Raw genomic sequence first — 20,095 nt, 5'->3', positions numbered from 1 at the left:
GAAGCTGAGAACTGTCCTTTAGGGCTCTGAAAGAGCCTCCTTGGACTGAGCTGCCTATGTTCTCCAGGTGGAGGAAGGAAATTCCCATTCTGTGGGAACACTTCCTGGGCTAGGAGCTCATTTTCATAGTATGAACCCTTCCTGTATGGAACAGAGAGAATTTTATGAGATGCACTCTATGAGGCAGAATCCCCCTTCCCTGTGCCCCTAACCCTGCATTTCTGTGTGGAGGAAGGGAGTCTCAAGACTAGCAGAGAAAAATGGGAAGGCTTTTTTGATGTGTCAATTAGTCTTGGCTACAGTCCTCAGTTATTTAATCATACACAAATCTAGGTGTTACTGTGAAGAATGGATTTTGCAGATGTAGTTAAAGCCCCTAATCAGTTAATTTTTTTTTTTTTTTTTTGTGCGGTGCGTGGACCTCTCACTGCTGTGGCCTCTTCCATTGTGGAGCACAGGCTCCAGACGTGCAGGCTCAGCTGCCATGGCTCACGGGCCCAGCGGCTCCACAGCATGTGGGATCCTCCCGGACCAGGGCACGAACCCTTGTCCCCTGCATCGGCAGGCGGACTCTCAACCACTGTGCCACCAGGGAAGACCCTAATCAGTTAATTTTAAGTGATGGCGATTAACCTGGTTGATCTAGTGGCTCTGACTGAATCTGTTGGAAGGTGTCAAAGCCTAGCTATGGTTTACCTGGAAGAAAGAAAATATTCTACTTGTGAATGTCAGTGTTTTCACATGTCCATGGGGTTCTAGTCCTGCTCATGATTTTTCTTCCTGACTTCTTGTGGAAAAGAGCTTCAGCCTGTGCTTGTGTGTGTGAACTTGCCTGTGGTCTTCCTTTCAAACTACTTGCTTTACTGGTTCTTCTCTGATTGAACCCTAACTGATATAATCAATGATTCTAATTTAGTAGTTTAGGTCAAAATGAATCTTCACATAATCAAACATTAATCTAATGGCTTAAGAGGAAATCTATCCCAATTAAATAAATGAAAAGCAATTGGTAGACAATGGATTCAATGACTACATTCTATCAATTTAACCTACAAAAGAGCACTGAATAATAAATCTGGCCACTTCAATGTCTTAAGTGCAAATTTAGATCATTGAACCATCAATTTGATTGGTAATGTGACAGGCAGTCAGCCATTGGAACAGCTGAGCAAGTAAATCAAACACAATTGTTACATTGATGAAGTCATTGTTGTCCTGTGTCAGAGTCCAGTTTTCTTTTTGAATCTTAGTATCTACTCATTCAATAAGGGATTGACCTCCCACTATGTGTCTGTTATTTAATAGATGCTTCCAAGGAAATAAAATTTAACAGATTTCAGGCTTCATGGAGATTTCCTTCTAACAGTGCACAAATTTAAATGATTTCATTATTTAGATAAAAACATTGAGTATCTGTTCTGAGGCAAAAATGTCATGCTGAATGCATAAGTATAATGAGAGAGGTAGAAATAAAATCGCATCATATTTACACACAGTTAATTACTATTTTTATAAGTGCACTAATTTACTGGATTATTCATTCAGTCATTCAACAAACTGTTACCTCTCTCAGCATAATATTTGCATAGTCATGACACCTGGGGACTTGTGCAGTATAAAGTCAAAGAGAGGATTCTAGGTGTTCAAAAGCACAGGAGTTTCAATTAGCCACAAAGTTTCTTGTGGAATCATGGAAACTTCATGGTTGCATCAAGCCTAACTAAAAAGATAAATAGACCAATGTAATTTAAAAACTGCTCTATATGGGAATTCCCTGGCAGTACAGTGGTTAAGACTCAGTGCTTCTACTGCAGGGCCCCTGTTCAATCCCTGGTTAAGGAATTAAGATCACTCAAGCCTCATGGTGCTGAAAAAAAAAATTCTCTCCAAACTGCCATGTTATGTAATATTCGACCATTTCCTCATGCTTCTAAACCTTCCTCCAAAACCCTCACCTCATGATGAAACTGTCAAGAGTATTATCAGAAGATACAGGGATATTGATATCTCCAGTGAAATCTTGGACCTCTGCCTAGTTGCAGAAATCTTATAATGTTGTTTTCTATTGGGATCTCAGTTTACCCACCACTATCCACCTCTGAATAATAAAGAGCCTCCACATGACTCTGGGTCATACTTAATAACCACCATTAGACAAATGCAAAAATCACTCAAACCTACATAACAACCAGTGGAAAACAGTGGGTACAAACAGCATGAGAACACACTGATTTGCCTTGGATGGCCCTGAGAGGGGAGAAAGCTATGACAGCAACTAATCTTAGAGAATATAAAAAATGTTTCTCAACAGAGACTATGCTCCATATGTTGCCATATGCTTGGAGACCATATAGTTCCCCTAATTCTGAGTGAAGTCATATAAATTTTCATAGAACATCTTTTCAAAGGTAAATATTGATATATGTGAGTAATACATGGATTAGTGATACACTTCCTGTCCTCAAGAATCTCTTAGTATAATAGAACGAATGCCAATCTAAATTAATTTCATAACTGCATAAGTGCTGCTGTAGGTATGTGTACAGTGACAGAACAGAGTGTTCCTCTTGACTCTGATTGGAGAGCCCGCCCCCCCCAGAATCTGCACAGAGAAGGATCTGTTGGATCTGTGTTTTGGACAATGAGCAAGATTTTGTTGGGAAGATGGTTCAGGCAGAGGAAATGGCATAAAAAATTCACATGGGTGGGAAGCAGAAGGATATCATTGCATTTTATTTATTTACTTTTGTTTTAATTTTTACTGAAGTATAGTTGATTTACAATGTTTTGTTAGTTTCTGGTGTATAGCAAAATGAATCATTTATACATATACATATATCCACTTTTTCTTTAGATTATTTTCCACATAGGCCATAAGACAGTATTGAGTAGAGTTCCCTGTGCTATACAGTAGGTTCTTATTGGTTATCTATTTTATATATAATGATTTGTATATGTCAGTCTCATATCTCCCAATTAATCCCTCCTCCATTTATCCACTGGTAACCATGTTTGTTTTCTTCATCTGTGACTCTAGGTCTGTTTTGTAAATAAGTCCATTTGAACCTTTTTATTAGATTCCACATATAAGCGATATCATATGATATTTGTCTTTCTGTGTCTGACTTACTTTACTTAGTGTGTTAATCTCTACGTCCATCCACGTTGCTGCAAATGGCATTACTTTATTCTTTTTTTATGGCTGAGTAATATTCCATTATATACATATATCACATCTTCTTTATCCATTCATCTCTTGATGGACATTTAAGATTGCTTCCATGTCTTGGCTATTGTAAATAGTGCTGTACTTTAAAAGTAAAAGAAACAGCAATCAAAACTTGGACTCTTCTGCCTTTAAAATTTAAATGAACATTTTGAAGAGTCCCCACCCCTCCCTGAATTGAATTGGTTTGGTATACTAACCTAATTTCAGCCATGGCACTTGGACAGATTTGATTATAAATTACTTAGTAACTAATCTTAATTATTTGTTAAGTAAAATTAACAATTTATGATGCTGTTTATATACATACATCTGTCAGCCCAACACAACTGAATAATAGACCTAGGCAAAAATAGATATGTCTACATTTACTCTTTCTACCAGGAAAAAAAAACAAAAAAATGAAGTGCATGAAGTATTGATCAGGTAGTAATTCTTACCATTACATGGTATGAGTGTAAAATGGTAATCAGTCTCCAAATAGAATATTCATTTTTTAAAATTTTATTAAAGTATAGTTGATTTACAATGTTGTGGTACATTCTGCTACACAGCAAAGTGTTCAGGTACATAGATATATAGATTATTTTTCATTGTTTTTCCATTATGGTTTATTACAGGATATTGAATATAGTTCCCTGTGCTATACAATCAGACTTTGTTGTTTATCCATGTTATATATAATAGTTTGCATGAATATTTATTTGTTGATAAGTGGAGAGTGTTTGAGAAAGAATACTTCAAAAAATGCATAAGAGATTTGATGATATATAAGTAACAAGTAAAATTATAAAATATTATTTAATTAGAATAATAAAAATAATGACCCCATTTTCAACGAGACAGAGGTATTGATTTGAGATACTTTTTTCATCCTTGTGAGCGTATATGAGAGACATATACTTATATATTTTTGATGCAAAGAATTGATTGATGAACTCCTGAAGATAGCAAAATTCTTATATATTGAGATAAATTAAAAAAAGAATAACTGCTAACTTCCATTTCAGGGAACCATCCTAAGGAAGTAATAAAAAATATGAGTGAAGTGATCCATAATATTTTAACAGTAGTTTTTAAAGGTGAAGATTTGATGTGACTTAAAAGTCTAACAATAGCGATTTAATTAACTAAATTGTTACACATAGAATAAACTAAAATGGGTGTATCAAATCATATCACTACTGTTTTTAATGACATTTTTACTTGCTATGAACCAGGAAATTGTTATAAGCATATTATGTACATATTATGCATTTTATCATCCCAATAATCCTATAAAGAATGTATTATCCATGCTTGCATTATAAAATGAGAAAATCAAATTTAAATTAGTTAAAATCTTGTCCAGATTTAGGCACAAAGTGGATAAGAAAAACTCAGCTTCAAACTCAAGATTTATATTCCCATGTCCTCTGATAATACAGAGAAAGTCATTTTGCTTCAATAAGGGGAGAAAACTGGTTATAAATCAAGGTATGTGGGATGATCACAATTCTTTATAAAATATACATAGAGAAATATTGAAAGGAAGTAACCTTGCATGTTAATACATATTGTTTTTGGATGGTAGGATTATGGATGATTTCTTCCTCCCTAACTTTTCTTTTTTCAACATTAAAAATGTGTTTATTTTGATAAGAAAACATTTGAATGGGTTTCTGTCAAAACTTGAAATTGCACAATATCTGTTAAACATTCCAAACAGATACTCTGGTTCATGCTGAACCGTTAGGGCTATAGCCCACATTTTCCACCCTGTTCATCTATCTTTCCAAGGTTTTGAACCATTCTTCCATACAGTTATCCCAAGATTCCTTTCTTTCTCTTATTGCCAATCAGTACTGTAAAGACCCAGGTTCTGCCTCTGTCAAAGAAACACATTTCTGAGCATTTTGGGGCAGCCAAGTGTCCTTTTCCTCTTCAGAGAGTGAAAAGATTAATTTGCTTCCAGAGTTTTGGCTCGAAAGATCTCAAACCCTGCATTCCTCCTCCTCTTTTTCTATTATGACTGAAGCTTTTCAAGTTCATGGGATTAAATACAACTGGAGAAAAGTTGATAGTGCTACAGGACAGAAAATTTATTATGTTTTTAATTATGTGTGGAACAGGAAAGAATTACTCTGCTCTTGCTGTGTGTATATTTGTTTGCATCTCTTTCCTTTCTGCAACAAGGCCATCTCTGGAAAGTAATGAAAGTAGATGGAATGGATTTTACTTGAGAAAAGTACACAAGAAATAAATAATTTGGGCCATGGGAAGGACTTATTTCATTTGCCTTCAGAGTCTAAAATGTTTTAAGAATATAAAGAATATATATGTATATATGCACACACATACCTACATGTACACATATATGTATATAGACACACATATATGCATATGGTAGGATAATACACATGTACACATGCACACACCAAGGGTTCTAAACACATAGATTTTTTTTAATGAGCAGTGTACTATGTACTTGAACAATTATATTTGTGAGACTCACCGGGGAAAAGCTGAATGGAAGGCTTCCCTAAATCTAGAAGACAGCCATAATCTTGAATGCAATTTTCTTGCTGGAGGAGATACTACAGTACTAGCATGGTGCATGTGTACACCACAGGATCAATGCTGCTAGCAGGGTAGATGGCTACATGGTGTTTCTAGAGAGAAACTTGACCTAGCACCCAAACCAATAAAGGATTATCTTGGCCTAGGTTACACTTTTACAAAATTATAAGGGACGATGTAGCCCTGTATCAGGGGTTTCTTAGCAGACACTAGTGGAAGAAAGACTAGTAAGCTTATCCTCAATATCATGCTCAGCCTGATAGAGATCTTCCTACAAACTCTGGGATTCATATTTTTTCAATAATCTGAGACATAGAAGACTTTTTTTTTTTTTTTTCGGTACGCGGGCCTCTCACTGCTGGGGCCTCTCCCGTCGCGGAGCACAGGCTCTGGACGCGCAGCCTCAGAGGCCATGGCTCATGGGCCCAGCCGCTCCGTGGCATGCGGGATCCTCCCAGACCAGACCGGGGCACGAACCCGCGTCCCCTGCATCGGCAGGCGGACTCTCAACCACTGCGCCACCAGGGAAGCCCTAGAAGACACCTTTGATTCTATGTAGTACAGTGTTTTTTAAACTTTAAATCAGATTGTTTTCTTGCCTTTATTCCAATAGTTTATTATTAGTCTATAGAAAAGCAACAGATTTCTGTATAATAATTGTGTATCTGCAACTTTACTGAATTTATTATTGGTTCTAATAGTTTTATGGTGGAGACATAAGGGTTTTCTGTATATAGTATCATGTCATCTGCAAATAGCAACAGTTTAATTTCTTCCCTTCCAATTTGGATGAATTTGATTTCTTTTTCTCTGCTTGCTGTGGCTAGGACTTCCAACACTATGTTAAATAGAAGTGGCAAGAGTGGGCATTCTTGTCTTGTTCCTGGTTTTAGAGGAAAAGCTTTCAATTTTTCACAATTGAGGACAGTGTTAGCTGTGGATTTGTCATAAATGGACTTATGTCAAGATATGTTCCCTCTATAACAACTTTGATGAGAGTTTTTAACATCAGTAGATGTTAATTTTTGTCAAATGCTTTTCATTATCTGTTAATATGATCATGTGATTTTTATCCTTCATCTTGTGAATGTGGTGTATCATATTGATTTATAGATAAATCAAATCTATAAAATCTGGAATAAATCCCACTTGATCATGGAGTATTATCCTGTTTACACATTGTTGACTTTAGCTTGCTAATATTCTGTTGAGGATTTATCCATCTATATTGATCAGGGATATTGGCCTGTAATTTTCTTTTTCTTGTGGTGTCTTTGTCTGGTTTTGTTATCAGGGTAATACTGGCCTTGTAGACTGAGTTCAAAAACATTCCTTCATCTTAAATTTTTGAATAATTTGAGAAGGATAGGCATTAAATCTTTAAATATTTGGTAGAATTCACCTGTGAAGTCACATGGTCCTGGACATTTGTTTGTTGGGAGGTTTTTTATTATTATTATTACTCATTCAATTTCATTACTAATAATTAATCTGTTCATATTATCTATTTCTTCCTGATTCAGTCTTGGGAAATGGTATGTTACTAAGAATTTATGCATTTCTTCTAGATTGTCCATTTTATTGTTGTATAATTATTCATAGTGATCACTTATGATCATTTGTGTTTCTCTAGTGTAGGTTGTAACTTCTCTTTCATTTCCAATTCCATTTATTTGGGTCTCTCTTTTTCTTGATGAGTCTGGCTAAAGGATTATCCTTTTTTTTTTTTTCTTTATCTTTTAAAAGAACCAGCTCTTAGTTTCATTTTTCTTTTCTACTTTTTTTTAGTCTCTATTTTATTATTTCTGCACTGATATTTATTATAGCTTTCCTTCTACTAACCTTGGGCATTAGTTGTTGTTCTTCTTCTAGTCCCTTTAAATAAATGCTTGTTATTTATTTGAGACTTTTCTTGTTTCCTGAGGTAGGTTTGTATACTTACAAATTTCCCTCTTAGAACTGCTTTGCTTAGTCCCATAGATTTTGGATCTATGTGTTTCCATTTTTGTTTGTCTCCAGGAATTTTTAAAATGTCTTCTTTAATTTCATCACTGACCCATTGGATGTTTAGTAGCATATTTTTTAGGTTCCACATGTCTGTGTTTTTGCATTTTTTTTTCTTGTAGTTGATTTTTAGTCTTATAATGTTGTGTTCAGAAAAGATGCTTGATATGATTTTAATCTTCTTAAATTTACTGAGTATTATTTCATGGCCTGGCATGTCATCTATTCTGGATAATGTTCCATGTGCACTTGAAAATAACGTGTATTCTGCTGCTTGTGGATGGAATGTTCTATAGAAAGATAGACAGCTATGTGTATATATGTGTGTATATATATATATATATATATATATATTTCATCTGGTCTAATGTGTTATTTAAGTTCAGTATTCCTCCATTGATTTTCTATTTGGATGATCTATTGATGTAAGTGAGGTGTCAAAAGTCCACTACTGTTATTGTCTTACTGTCAATTTCTTCTTTTACGTTTTTTAATATTTGTTTTATATATTTAGTTTCCTATGTTTGGTGCATATATATTTACAACTGTTATATCTTGTTGGATTGATTCATTGACCATTATGTAATGTCCTTTTTCTTCTCTAGTTATAGTCTTTAGTTTAAAGCCTATTTTGTCTGATATAAGTATTGCTATCCCATCTTTCTTTTCATTTCCACTTGCATGGAATACTTTTTTCACCTGCTCCCTTTTTGTCTCTGTGTGTATTTAGATGAGAAATGAGTTTCTTGTAGCAGCATATACATTGTTTTTAATTTATTCAGCCATTTACATCTTTGAATTGGAGCATTTAGTCCATTTACATTTAAAGTTATTGACAGGTATGTATTTATTGTCATTTTGTTCATTGTTCTGAGGTTGTTTTTGTAAGTCTTTTGTGTTCTTATCTTCTTTGTTTGTCCCCTTCCATTGTGATTGAACGACCAACTTTACTTTTATCTTTAGATTATTTTCTCTTAGTTGTGTGAGGAACTATTACAAAATTTTGGTTTGTGGCCCTGGGCTGGTAGCAGTTTGCTGGTGGACAGGTGAGCCCCTGAACTAATAAGCTACAGGTCGAACTCCAAATTGATACTTTCCAGAACCAGTGTCCCTGTGATAGAACAAGCTCCCCAAAATGGATGCTGCTAGTCTTCATGTCCCCAGGGGAGTCCCAGTTGCCTCCAGCCTCTCTGGGAGGCTCTCTAAGATCAGCATGTGGGTCTGACTCAGGCTCCTTTCAAATCACTGCCCTTGTGCTGAGGCTCAAATTATGAGAAAGGTGGAGTGCACACTAAGAGTGGAGTCTTTCTTTGCTGTAGCCCCCTGGATCTCCTGTATGCAAGCCTCACTGACCTTCAAAGTCATACATTCTAGAGGTTCATCTTCCCAGGGTAGCAGCTCTTGGCTGAGGAGCCCAATGTGGGGTTTGGACCCCTCACTCTTTGGGGAACATGTATCAATTGTGTTTGTGGGTTGCCTCCCCAAGGTTGTGGATCATGACTGTAGTGTGTCTCTGCCCCTCCTACCTGTCTTGCTGTGGTTTCTTCTTTATATATTAGGTGTGGAAAATATTTTCTTCTAGTTTTGAGGCTGTTCTCATCTACAGCTGTTCATAAAAAGTTTCGAGTTTCTTGTGCCCATGAAAGGAGGTCAGCTCAGGGGCTTCCTGCTCTGTCATCTTGGCCACACACTTGAATATAATTTAAACCATCGGTTTTGTCTAATTTCTTTTGGCACTGATCTGAGAAGAAAGATGGGATGCCACCTTGTTACTGCTAGGTGTGTGTAAAATTCCAGGTCCCACATTCTGACTCTACTGACATGTGAAGGGCAGGGATGGATGTTCTGGCTTTCTAGTGCCCTCCATTTATACAAGGAGGAATAAGTCATGACTCTCCACTTGGTCTCCTTCAACAACCCTCCAAGGGGAGGAGAAAAGATGTATTATTACTGCTGGCTGGGAGTGAAAGTCCAGGTTCCCATAGAAGTTTCCACTGACACAAAAGATATGCATGTCTTTTTACATCCTAGTAAAGATGGAAACCTACGTGTCCAATTCAGATTTTGCTAGCATGGGGAAGTGTTGCCAATGTTTTTCCTGGGTGTTTGGCTATAGTAGAGTGGTTATTTTCTAAAAATTTTCTGTCTTACTAAGCTGTCCCTTTTCTTGTTCTCTGGCTAAGTAGAGAATGCTTTTGTTTTGGATGTTTTGTCTGCACCTATTGGTGTTGTCATGGTTTTTGACATCTCCTACACTGAGCTTTGGACATTTGAAACCAAAGGGAAACCCAAGAAACTCACTTTTATGTTATGCTTTAGGTTCCAAAGTCTCTGGCTAGTCTTCCTTCTTTTCTCCATCTTTCAGAATCTTTTTATATTTGTTTTATATGTAAAGTCCAGGGACTTTAGTTGTACTTAGTGGGAGGAATAGGGTGTGTACATTTGTTCCAGTCCCCCAGAGATTGAGCTACATGCAGGTTTTTGGTTTTTTTTTTTACAAGAAACATTTTATTTTTAAAATAATTTGAAAACTTGGAAACTCCTGGTTTCACAAAAGATAAAATGGAGACCTGAAGTGAGTAACTTGCTGAAGACCTCTGAGCTAGTTAGAATAACAGCCAAGATTGGAACCAGGTCACTCACTCACAATTTAAGTTACTTTCTACTACTTTTCTGTCATAATATATGGTGCCCACTGCTGTGTCCTTATAGTCTTCTTTTCAATATTCCCCTTAATCTACTGGAGTTTGAAGACTAGACAGTGTCACAATGGACACTGAATGAGAATCTCAAGAACCACCTACCTTAACTAATGAGAGGAGTTTTCTTCCCATCTTTGAGAAAAGAACTGCTTATACATTACACCTGTCTCACTACTGAGGAATATGGAGTTCACAGAAATCTGAATAATATTTTAAGTCATATTTTCCCTTAAACTTCACCAATTTTGATCCATTCTTAGCTGTGATCATCCATTTCTTCTTGTTCAGATCACGGTGGTTGCCTTTTTCTTTTTGGTAGCTCCCCATACATTTTCTTATCCCTACCCTCCTCCAAAATTATCTATTTCTTTTTATTTCAACCATAGTCAGTTTTTCAAACTGCCATAATATTACTGACTTTTTATACTTCTTAAAATAAAGATAAAATACTTAGCCTGGTAACAAAAAGAAAATTTAAAAAGGAACCTCAGTATATCCTCATACCTAGTTCAGCTTCATCTTGTCATACTCCCCATAGCTCGCTGTGTTTCAGCCTCATGGTTCTTTTTCTGGGCTCTTGTTCATGCTATACACTCTCATCCACTTAGGTATGAAGCCTTTGCACCTGTCATTCAATTATTGAAAATATATCTCAAGCTCTCACACATCCACCCCTTTTCTTTATAAATTTGCACACCTTTTAGATATCAGTTTAAATATCATCTTCTAAGAATATATTCTTTAGATACACATTCCTTTCTGCCACAGAACCATATTCCTTCTTTTGTGGCACTTCGTCTATGTGTCATTTTACATTTGTGGATGCAGTTATTTGATTTATGTTCTCCTCAACTTTAGAGTCACCTCCACTGGAAGAGTCCAGGAATGTTTCAACTCCCACATTCAATTCCCAGAAACTAACTCAGGACTTATTATATAACAGATGTCCAGTGAATGTTGGTTAAATTAATGGAGGAAGGTGGAAAGGAAAAGAAAAAAAGAAGAAAGGGGAGGTGGAGTGGGGGAAGAGAGAAGGTGAGAGAAAACAAAGGGAGTAGGAAGGATAACTATGTGTGGACTTATATTTCAAGCCTAGTTCTGGCTCTTAGTTTCTCAAATCTCAACATTCTCAAACCAAAGTTAATAAATTTGCCCTTATTGGGCTATTGTGGGAATTATGTAAATTATTATATCTAAAATACCTACAGCACAGGCTGGAATGTTGAGTAAATGCTCAGTCCATGTTAGGTCATATCCCTTCCTACCTAATATTAGCTAGTTAGCTAAAACATTTTCTCTTAGAAGATTTTTAATTCAGTGTGGGTATTTGTTTAATTTGGAGACCTCATCCATCAAAAAAGTTATTAAATTGTTTTTACTTGGTGATTTACTACAAATAAAACTGTCTTTCACACACATCAGGTAATACACTAACATAACTCTGGAACGAGTACTAAAATTTTCAGTGGTCCTAAAAGTCTTTAATTATGAAACAATATGCAATTTCATTTCTAGCTCACTTTGAAAAGTGGAGAAAGCGTTACTCTCATTTTCTATGCATGACACTGAATCCCATGAAATACTTCATTGATTTCATAATCCTTGCCATTAGCAGTTAAGTGCTTATATTATTCTGTTCCCTGATAGTTAGAAAACTTGTTAAGACCCTATTTTCTGTGGCTTTGCTCTGCCCAAGAGTTGCTGTCCCTCACCTATGTCTGGGTTTTAGTGGACATGTTCCTTATTTTTGACATTTTACTCTAAAGGATTTTCAAAGTGGGATGCCTGGGCCCTGTAGATTGGCTTTTTTCCAAGCATATAGCTGCATATACAGAGTCATCTTATTGAACCCAAATGGTGTTATGATAAAGTGGATATGCCCAAGGCTTTAAAGGCAGACCAACAGGGCTTGAATGTTATATGTACCTCTTACTAAAGGTGTAATCTTGGAAATAATATTTTACCTATCTGATCCTCAGTTTTCCTATTGCAATACCTATCCTCTAGTATTGTTTTGAGAATCAAATGAGAAATATCTAATGGCTACTATTTGCCTGAGATTTTTCTAAGTACCCTATAATTATTAGTTCACTTAATCTTTGCCCAAACCCTGTGAGAGTGAAACGATTATTGTTTCATTGTATGGATGGGACAATTGCATGCAGAAGTCACTTTCCCAAAGCCATACCACTAGAAAGTGGCCACACAGGACAGGAACCCAGGCAGTGGGCCTCTCAGAGTACTGACCACATGTACTTGCATGGCACAGAGTGGTCATGGAATCCTCATGTCCTCCTAGTCCTGCTGCTGGCTGGCATTGGTATGGAAGGTGGGCAGATAGTGCTTCTTGACACTGCACATCTCCCAGATTTGTTAGGAGCCAAGCCACAGGGGCCATGTCATTGTTTTCTGGCTGTATTTTGTCTTGAAGGGCTGAGTATGCACTCGCTCATGCCACCACAATGCAACTTTCTCTGGATTAAGATAAATTAAGCAGGGAGAATCAGACAAGAGTAAAAGGATCAACCTTTCAGATTCGTATTCAAGATAGAATCATGGAGTCTAAGCTGGATAGTACCATGCAAATAGTTACTGGAGATTCTTTCAGTTTTGTTTGTTTGTTTTTAATTGGGGTATAGTTGCTTTACGATGTTGTGTTAGTTTCTGCTATACAATGAAGTGAATCAGCTATATGTATACATATATCCTTTCTTTTTTGGATTTCATTCCCATTTAGGTCACCACAGAGCAATGAGTAGAGTTCATAGTGCTACACAGCAGGTTCTCATTAGTTTTTTTTTTTGTTTGTTTATTTTTTGGTTTTTTTGCCTTGCAACATTTCTTAATTGTTTTTCTGGAAGGTTGCCTATCTCTACTTCATTTAGTTGTTTTTTCAGGGTTTTATCTTGTTCCTTCCTCTAGTATATAGCCCTCTGCTTTTTCATCTTGTCTATCTTTCTGTGAATGTGGTTTTTGTTCCACAGGCTGCAGGGTTGTAGTTCTTTTTGCTTCTGCAGTCTGTCCTCTTGTGGATGAGGCTATCTAAGAGGCTTGTGCAAGTTTTCTGATGGGCGGGACTGGTGGTGGGTAGAGTTGGCTGTTGCTCTGGTGGGCAAAGCTCAGTAAAACTTTAATCAACTTATCTGCTGGTTGGTGGGGCTGGGTTCTCTCTCTGTTTGTTGTTTGGCGTGAGGTGACCCAACACTGGAGCCTACCCAGGCTCTTTGGTGGGGCTAATGGCGCAATCTGGGAGGGCTCATGCCAAGGAGTACTTCCCAGAACTTTTCCTGCCAGTGTCCTTGTCCTCACGGTGAGACACAGCCACCACCTGCCTCTGCAGGAGATCCTCCTACACTAGCAGTTAGGTCTTGTTCAGTCTCCTATGGGGTGACTGCTCCCTCCCCTGTGTACTGATGCACACACTACTTTGTGTGTGTCCTCCAAGAGTGGAGTCTCTGTTTCCCCAGTCCTGTCGAAGTCCTACAATCAAATCCCACTAGACTTCAAAGTCTGATTCTCTAGGAATTCCTCCTTTTGCCGGAGCCCCAGGTTCAGAAGCCTGACATAGGGTTCAGAACCTTCACTCCAGTGAGTGGACTTATGTGGTATGTGTTCTCCAGTTTGTGAGTCACCCACCCATCAGTTATGGGATTTGATTTTATTGTGATTGCACCCTTCTTACTATCTCATTGTGGCTTTTGCTTTGTCTTTGGATGTGTGGTATCTTTTTGGGTGAGCTCCAGTGTCTTCTTGTCGATGATTGTTCAGCAGTTAGTTGTGATTCTGGTGTTCTCTCAAGAGGGGGTGAGAGCTGATATGCTTCTCATTAAAAAAAAATACATAAATACAAATAAAACTGCACACAGAACTATCAAGTTCTATGATATTTTCTACTCACCTTCTATATATCCCTACTATATTTTTAGTTTATCTGCTCAATATAGAAAATAAAATTTGTAAAAAAATATATTTTACAAAAACATAATCATGAATTAAATACTTTAAATAACTCAGCAACTATAAAACAACTTTACTTTTTTTTTTCCAATTTAAGGATATTTTTCTACCACTTCTTGGTAAAGATTATAAAATAGTTTATCTCTGTCTGATTGATAGCCTTATTAATTAGTTATAGACTGGGATTTGGGTGTTGTAAGGAAAAAATCAGAAATAATTTTAAATAAAAATGTTTAGTTGTTGCAAAGGCAATTTACTGGTTTTGATGAGCTAAATCACTTGGGTTCAACACTGAAGAACATGTATTCATACTTACTAATTTCCTTAACAAACCAAGACAGATGCTTCTGGTAAGAGCTTACTGTATAAATTGGCCTAATCCTCCTGATGAGAACAACTAAACCCAAAAAAAAAAAAATGGTATAAGAAAATAAAACAAAATTAAAGTGAAATACCACTGGATGAGTTCCAGGAAAAAAAAATCTTGGAACATAAGCTATCATTTGGGATCATATTAATTTTGGAGGCATCTGTCAAATCTGGAAAAGTCTACTGAGACTACAAGAATATTAAATGTTAAACAGAGCATTTGAGAAACTCATGGGATGGAGACAAAACTTAGAATTCAGGAAATATCAAGAGAAGTGAACATGCCTTGACAAATCTCTACGTTATAGTCCGTAGATAAGGCTAAATTGGACTAAAATATAAAACTGTCAGAAGAAATACAGTCGTATAACCTATACAAGAATTGTACCCAAGCTGCTCACACACTGTGCAGCCCCCTCACTCACACTGTCTTTAAAAACCCTTTGCCTGTGCTGAGATGTCAAGATGGTTTTTAAGGACACTAGTCCTCCATCTTCTTGTTTAGTTGGCTTTCTTGAATAAAGTTGCTTGCCTTGTCTCAGCACCTTGTCACTCAACTTACTGGCCTGTCAGGTCATGTGGTGAGTAGCCCAACCTCAGTTCGGTAACAGATTTAGATAGAAAGATAGAAGGAAAACAACTTCTAGATAATAGCATATGCAAATGTACCAATGATTTTGGGAATGGCAAATATTTCTTAACTATACTGCAAAATGAAAAGTCCAATAAATTGGACTATGTTAAAGCTAACAATGTCTATTTATCAAAAGATATGATTTGGAGTGAAATGCCTCAGAGTAGGAGAAGATATTTTTAATACATACATTTGATGAAAGATATTATGAGAATATATAAATTAAAATCCTTAATATATGGTTAGAAAAATCTGAAATAAAGTTTTACACATCACAAAAAGGAAACCCCAAGGACCAAAGAACATACCAAAAATGTTCAACTTTAACCTTTAGGGAAGTAAAAATTAAGCCAAAATGAGATGTAACTATACTGTCGCCAGAGTGACAAAAGTTAAAAAGACTGACATTTCAAAGTGTTGATGTGACTATGGAAATGAAGTTTCCATACTCTGCTGTAGGAGCATACATTAATACAATTTCTTTGTAAAAGTGTTTGATAGTATCTACTAAAATTTTGTATACTCTATCATCCAGTAACTCTACTCTTAGATATACTTCTAATACAAAAGCCAGGACCTGTGAAACAAAAACTATGAAAATGAATGAAAAATTAGTCAATCTATACATTTGTAATTTGTGTGTCTTTCTTTATTTATTGTATATTTTAATAAAATAAGTTTACTTGCAATAAATACATAATAAAATATAGAATATTCCATGTCAAATACCACACATTTTTATTGAGAAAATATGGCAATAGATACAATGACTTTAATACATACAAAATGCATTAAAAAAAACTTCTCAGAAAACTAGGAAGAACACAATTTCCTTGAATCTGATACCATGTAACACAGCAAATGCTCTACTTCATGGTGAAATATTGTTACCATTTCCCTCTGACTTTGGAAAATACTCAAAAATGCTTGCTAACTCAGGGTTTATTTACTATTATACTGGAGGTTTTTCTACCCAGTGCAAACAACATGTAATAATAAAACTTTTAACATTTGAAGAGGACTAGATTTTGTACATAATGTAAGAATATAGGCATATGCTATTAAAATTAACAAGTGAATATAGAAAGATTACTTGGTTGAAAGTCAACTGCAAATCTATATTTCAGCAACATATGGAAGCTGAGATTTAGAAAATAAAAATATATGTATTGATGTGAATAACATTAAATACCTAGGAATAAATCTAATTTAAAAATGTCCAATATTCCACATGGAAACTATCAAAGACTATTGCCAAGAGAAATTTTTAAAAGCTTAAATATGTGATCTTTTCAAATAATGTTGCTGAGAAAATTACAAATCTATATAAAAAGATACTCAATAGCAATAATAATAATAATAATACAATTTAAAAATGGGCAGAGAACCTGAACACATTTTTTCCAAAGAAAACATACAGGTGGCCAACAGGTACATGAAATGATGCTCAATATGACTAATCATCATGGAAACCATATCACCTCACATCTGTTAAAATGACTATTATCAAAATGATACGAAATAACAAGTGTTGACAAGGAGGTGAAGAAAAGGGAATCATTGTGCACTGTTGGTGGGAATGTGAATTGTTGCAGCCACCATGGAAAACAATATGGAAGGTCCACAAAAATATTAAAAATACAAATTGTATATTACCCAACAATTCTACTTCTGTGTATTTATCTGAAGAATACAAAAACACTATGTTGACAAAATATTAGCCCACCACTTTCACTGTGGCATTATTTACAATAGCCAAGATATGGAAACAATGTAAGTCATTCACCCAATGGATATGTGAATGGATATGTTATGGCTAGATAGAAATACTATTCAGCCATAAAAAAGAATGAAATCTTATCATTTACAACAACATGGATAGACCTTGAAGGCTTATGTTAAGTGAAATAAGTCAGAAAGAGAAAGACAAGCAAATACCATATGATCTCATTTATATGTGGACTCTAAAAGAAAAAAAGAAAGCCCATAGAAACTGAGAACAAACTGGTGGGTGCCAGAGTCAGGGGGTAGATGGTGGGCAAAATGGGTGAAGGGGGATCAAAAGCTACAAACTTCTCTTATAAATAAGTCATGGGAATGTAATGTACAGCATTGTGACTATAGTTAATAATACTCTTGCATATTTGAAAGTTGCTAAGAGAATAGTAACTTTGAAGACTTCTTCAAAGTCTTCATTACAAGGGAAAAATTCTAATTATGTATGGTGACAAATGTTAACTAGAATTATTATGGTGATTATTTCATTATTTCATATCAAATCATTACACTGTACATCTGATCTAACATAATGTTGTATGTCAGTTATAATTCAATTAAAAAAAAACCATGGGCATTGACAATCTACTTCAAGCCTTACACATAAATAAATTGCAAGGGGATTATAGATTTAATTGCGGAAAAAATAATAAATTGTCTACCTTATAACAGGATAATAGCTTCATATCTTTGGGTGCAGGAAGGACTTTCTTTAATATGATATAAAGAGCATTGATCCTAAAGGGAAGGAATTGATAAATTGTGCTACATTAGAATAAAGAACACTTAGTGAAGACACCATTAAGAAAGCGAAAAGGCAAGCCAATGTGTAGGAAAATGTATTTGCAACATATGTAAGTGACATAGGGTCCTATACAGGTTATATAAATAATTCCTTCAAAAACAAGAAGGCTACCAATAGGAAAAGGCTCAAACAATTTGAGCAGGTATTTCAAAAAGAAAATGGCCAAATGGCCAATAAATCTATAAAAGAATGTTTTATATCATTAAAAATCAAGGAAACAAAAATTAATTCCACAATGAGATACATTAAAAACCCAGCAGAATGGCTAATGTTAATTATTATGTAATGCCAACTTTTGGTGAGAATGTAGAGCTGTAGGGACTCCCATTTACTGTTAATAGGAGTAGAAATAATGACCATAACCTTACAAACATATCTGCCAAAATCTACTAGTACAGAACACACACACAATCCCTGTGACCCACCAATTTTATTCTTAGGTGTATACTCAATCAGTGTGTGTAAATGTGCACCAAAGTCTTCATAAAATATATAGCATAATTTAATATAATAGCCCAAAACTAAAAACAACCCAAATGTCTATCAGCATTTCAATGAATACATACATTTTGGTGTATTCCTATAATAGAAAGTGAAGAGCGATTAAAATGAACAAACTATGAATGTACTCTGTTTATAAAATTATATAATTAAAGGAGTGAGAAGGAAAGCCACATAGATAAATATTATAAATATTGGGTTGAGAGAAAGTAGGCACACACATACACATAAACATGTCACAGATGAATATTGTAAAATTCCACATGTATTTAAAGTTCAAATTCATGACAAATAATATAATATCAGAATCCAGGCAGATGATTAACTTTGGTGAGATATGAGGGGCTACTTATTGGTAGAGATCAGGAGAATGGGTTTGTGTGGGGATGATATTTTCTCTTTCTTGTCCTGGTTGATAGTTGTGAGAATATCTTCACTTTGAGATGCTTATTGGATGATCATGTATGATTTATTGCACTTTCTATATGCATGTTTCACTTTATTAGAAAAATGTTCAAAAATGTCCAGATATATTTGAGGAAAGAAATAGACTAACAAATAAGCTTGGAATATATCTCTACCTCTATGTTTGTCTATCTATCCATCTATTCAGATACAGATTCATATATTATAAACAAGTGTCCTAGTAAATTTGAAACAAATAGAAATAGATCAATTCACAGAAAAATATAGCTTACTAAACATGATACAAAAAGAAATAAAAAATAAAAAATTATCTTATTTCTATTTAAAGAAATCTGTAATTAAAATCTTCCCTCAAAGAAAATCTCAGGCCCTTTTGTCTTTATGAGTGAATTCTATTGAATAATTAAGAAAGAAATCATATCTATTTATGCAAATTTTCCAAAAGAATAAAAAACGGGAAATTTATGAGGTCAGCATATTTTTAATTCTAAGTTTTGACAAGAATATTACAAGAAAAGGAAATTCAAGGCAATATCACTCAAGAATGTAGACACAAAAAGTTGAGCAAACAAAAGCCAGTGATATGTATTAAGAATAATATATGATGAACAATTTGGTTTTATTCCAGAGATACATGGTTGATTTATATATGGAAAATACATGAAATCATTTCCATAAGTGAAGTAAAAGTATTTAATAGTATAAAAAGTACCACTGAGGGAAAAAAAGATAGACACCAATGAATAAATATGGTAAAATTCTATTTAGATGCATTTCAAAAACAGGCACAACTACTCAGTTGTAGAAGCCAGGATGGACATTACCATTGGCAATGTGGGAAGGAACAGAACATCCTGGGGCAAAGGTGTCTTTTGTCTTTCTGGTATTATTCTACTTCTTGATCTCTATGGCAGTTTTGCTGTGCATCTACATTTTGTATACTTATCTGTATGTATTCTTCAATTAAAAAGCCAAAAAGTGAATTAGTCTAATTGGACTAACTACTTTGGTGAAATTTTTCCTCTAGTTCAGTAATTACAATCTGGAAGTTTACTTTAAGAAATTAATTTTTAAATTACAATGAAATGTCAAGAAGGGAAGGGAAAATTAGGGATATGGGATTAAGAGATGCAAAC

This window comes from Hyperoodon ampullatus, assembly GCF_949752795.1.
Source record: "Hyperoodon ampullatus genome assembly, chromosome: 8".
Classification (NCBI taxonomy): Eukaryota; Metazoa; Chordata; class Mammalia; order Artiodactyla; family Ziphiidae; genus Hyperoodon; species Hyperoodon ampullatus.
This window is presented reverse-complemented; position numbering follows the sequence as displayed.